At 34.7% G+C, this 4,323-nt stretch overlaps 1 pseudogene; it reads right to left on the minus strand.

The window, feature by feature from the left end:
* Positions 1-1,073: 1,073 nt before the first annotated feature.
* Positions 1,074-1,245, minus strand: LOC124504628 (40S ribosomal protein S29-like; annotated as a pseudogene).
* Between the last annotated feature and the right edge of the window lie 3,078 nt (positions 1,246-4,323).

Genomic DNA, 4,323 nt, shown 5'->3' on the forward strand with positions numbered 1-4,323 from the left:
TTTTGGTTAAATAAAGGGAAAAAAATTAAATGACACTTAATGAGTGGTTTGGGAGGGCTATGAAAACACATTTCATCCCCAGTATAGTTAAGTTTTTTTATTGTGGTAAAATACACATAACAGAAAATTTACCATTTTCACCATTTTAAAAAAATATTTATTTGTTTTTGGGAGAGAGACAGACAATGCAAGTGGGGGAGGAACAGAGAAAGAGGGGGACACAGAATCCAAAGCAGGCTCCAGGCTCAGAGTTGTCAGCACAGAGCCCGACATGGGGCTCGAACCCACAAGCCATGAGATTGTGACCTGAGCTGAAGTCGAATGCATAACCAACTGAGCCCCCCAGGAGCCCCCCATTTTAACCATTTTTAAGTGTATAATTCAGGGACATTAAGTACATTCGAATTGTGGTGCAAACGTTACCACTAATCCTTTCCAGAACACTTTCGTTATCCCAAACAGAAACTCTGTGTACATTAAACGATAACTCCTATTCTACCCTTCCCACAGTCCTTAGAAACCTCTATTCTACTTTCTGTTTCTGTGAATTTGCCTATTCTCAGTAACTCATAAAGTAGAATCATATAATATCTGTCCTTTTTTTATCTGGTTTATTTCACTTAGCATACTGTGTTCAAGGTTTGTTCATGTTGTAGCATGTACCAGAATTTGATTTGTTTTTAAGGCTAGAAAACATTCCATTGTATACGTATACTGCATTCTGTTTGTCCGTTATCTGTTGATGGACACTTGGAGTGTCTTGCTATGAATATTGGTATACAAGTATCTGTTTGAGTCCCTGGTTTAAATTCTTTTGAATATAAGCCTAGAAGTGGAAGTGCTGAATCCTATGGTAGTATAGTTTATGTTTACCCTTGTGAGGGACCACAACACCTGTTTTCCAAAGTGGCTGCATTTTACATTCCCACCAGCAGTGAACAAGAGTTCCAACTCTTTTTTTTTTCATAATTGAAGTATTTTTATTTTATGTACAATGAGTTGACACTAGGTAGGTATCTTGGATATCTGCAGTTAAGGTAGGTATCTTGGATAACCCATTCAAGGAAGTTCAGTTAATCCAACTTAATGAAGCCTATATCCTTCGTGTCCTGACAGAAACACCAGCAGCACATATTGAGGCTGTATTTCCAGTTCAGAGCGTGCTGGTTTGAGCAGATGCAGCAAGAAATGAGAATGCTGGCCACATTTCCTCGAATGGCTCCAGTAGAGCTGCTGGTGATCCATCTTGTTTGCTTGGATGCGATGAGGCAAATGGCTGAAAAAGGTTCCAGTTTCTCACATCTTTACCAACACTTCCTTTTTACTCCCTCCCTCCCTCTTCCTTCCTTCCTTCCTTCCTTCCTTCCTTCCTTCCTTCCTTCCTTCCTTCCTTCTTCCCTCCCTCCCTTCCTTTCTATGCTTTTGAGCATGAACTAGTATCTCCTTGTGGTTTCAATTTGCATCTCCCAAATGGCTAGTGATGTGGAGCATCTTTACATTTGCTTGTTCACCAATTGTATATCTTTTTTGGATAAATGCCTTTTCAAGTCTTTTTCCTCTTTTTATATTGGTTTGTTTTTTGTTGTTGTTGAGTTGTAGGAATTCTATATATTCTGGATATAAGATATATGATCAGCAAGTATTTTCTCTCTTTTGGTGTGTTATCGTTTCACTCTCTTGATAGTGTCCTTTGAGTAACAAAAGTTTTAATTTTAATTTGGTCCAATTTATCTACTTTTTATTGTTGTCATCTATTTGTTTTTAATGTCGTATCCAAGAAATCATTGCCAAAATCCAATGTTAAGAGTTTTTTTCTATATTGCCTTCTAAGAGTTTTATAGTTTCAGCTCTTATGTTTAGGTCTTTGATCCAGTCTAATTTTTACATACGATGCTAAGGTAAGGGTCCGGTTTCATTCTTTTGCATATGGATATCCAACTTTCCCAACACCATTTGTTGAAAGACTACCCTTTCTCCATTAAATAGTCTTGGCACCCCTCTTGAAAATCATTTGACCACCAAATTAGACTTTATTTCTTGGGTCTCTATTCTATATGTTTATACTTATACCAGTACCATGCTGTTTTGATTACTGTGGCTTTATAGTAAGGTTTGTAATCAAGAAGTGTGAGTCCTTCAACTTTATTTTTCTTTTTAATATAGTTTTGGCTGTTTGGGGTCCCTTGAGATTCTGTGTGAATTTTAGAATGGATTTTTCTATTTCTGCAAAAAATGTCATTGGGATTCTGATAGAAATATCATTGAATCTGTAGATTGCTTTTTGATAGTATTGATATCTTAATATTATTAAGTCTCCAATCCATAAACGTGGGATGTCTTACCATTTATTTCTGTCTTTAATTTTTTTCAGCCACATTTTATAGTTGTAAGTGCACACTTATTTTGCCTCCTTGGTTAAGTTTGTTTCTAAACACTTTATTCTTTTTGGTGCTATTGTAAATGGAATTTTCATTTTAGATTGTTTATTGCTATTATATAGAAATAGCAATATAGAAATATGCATTCTTTTTGACTGTTGATTTTTGTATCCTGTAAGTTTTCTGAATTTTTTATTAGTTTTAACAGTGTTTGTGTGTATGTGTGTGTTGTGCGTGTGTGTGTGTGTGTGTGTGTAGAATCTTTAAGGTTTCTACATATAAGATCATGTTGACTGTGAACACAGGTAATTTTACCTTTTTCTCCCCCCCCCCCCCATGTGGATACCTTTCCTTCCTTCCATATTTTTTCTTTTCCCTCCCTTCCTCCCTCCTCTACCTCCCCCTCCTCCTCTTCCTCTTTTCCTCCTTCTTTTTTCTTCCTCTTCCCTCCTTCTTCTTCCTTTTCTGCTTCTCCCTCTCCCTTCCTCTTTTTAATGTAAGCTTTTACCCTTGTAAATGTCCCTATTAGAACTACTTTTGCTACATTCCATAAATTTTGATATGTTTTATTTTCATTTTAATTTTTACAAATGCATTATCTAATTTCACTTGTGAGTTCTTCTCCAACTCATTGATTGTTTAAGACTATGTTCTTTAATTTCCACATATTTTTGATTTTTTAAACGTCCCTTCTATTTTTGATTTCTAGTTTCATTCTATTTTGCTAAGATGATGCATTGGGGCACCTGGGTGGCTCAGTTGGTTAAGCATCTGACTCTTGGTTTCAGATCAGGTCATGATCTCATGGTTTGTGAGTTTGAGCCCTGTATTGGGCTCTGCTCTGACAGTGATGACAGCATGAAGCCTGCTTGAGATTCTCTCTCTCTGCCACTCCCCTGCTTGTGCACTCTCTCTCTTTCTCAAATTAAATAAATAATCCTAAAGATGCATGATATCAATTTTTTAAAATTTATTCAGAATTGTTTTGAATATATGTATGAATGCATATATATATATATATATATATGCTGATTAGTGCATACATGCTTATACTTATATCTTTTTGATGAATTGAATCTTCTGTCAAGATATAATGTCCTTATTTATCTCCTTTTTTTTATTATGAAATTTATTGTCAAATTGGTTCCCATACAACACCCAGTGCTCATCCCAACAGGTGCCCTCCTCAATACCTATTTTTCTCTTGTAACAGACTTTAACTTTATTTCTACTTTGTCTGATATTAGTATAGTCGTCCTAGTGCTCTTTTGATTATTGTTTGCATGGAATATCTTTTTCCACCCTTCCATTTTCAGTCCCTTTATGTGTCTTTGGATCTAAAGTGAGTCTCTGGTAGACAGTATATAGTTGGATCATATTTTTAAATCAGTTCTGCTAGTCTATGCCTTTTGATTGGAGAGTTTAATCCATTTACATCTAAAGTAATTACTGATAAGTGATGAATTACTAAATCCTATACCTGAAACTAATATCACACTATATGTTAACTAACTGGAATTTAAATAAAAAACTTGGAAGAAAAAAATAAAATAATTACTGATAATAAAGAACTTACATTTGTCATTTTGCTATTTCGTTTTTATATGTCCTATAGTTTTTTGTTTTTCATTTACTCCATTACTGCTTTCTTTTGTGTTTTGTTGATTTTTTTGTAGTGACATATTGTGATTCTCTTATTTCCTTTTGTTTGTATTCAATAGCTATATTTTTGTGACTACAATGATAATTGCATAAAATATCCTAAAGTTATAGCAACCTAATTTGAATTGATAACTTAATTTCAATTGCATACAAAACCTCCACTTCTCTACAGCTGTATCCCCCTCCCCACCCAACTTTATGTTACTGATGTAACAAGTCACATTTTTATATATTATGTACCTATATTAGTTTCCTAGTGCTACTCTAACAAGTTACCACATAT

Source organism: Lynx rufus, unplaced genomic scaffold, assembly GCF_022079265.1.
Source record: "Lynx rufus isolate CCGP_SWC_20201006 ecotype Redwood Valley unplaced genomic scaffold, mLynRuf1.p SCAF_9, whole genome shotgun sequence".
NCBI classification, from domain to species: domain Eukaryota; kingdom Metazoa; phylum Chordata; class Mammalia; order Carnivora; family Felidae; genus Lynx; species Lynx rufus.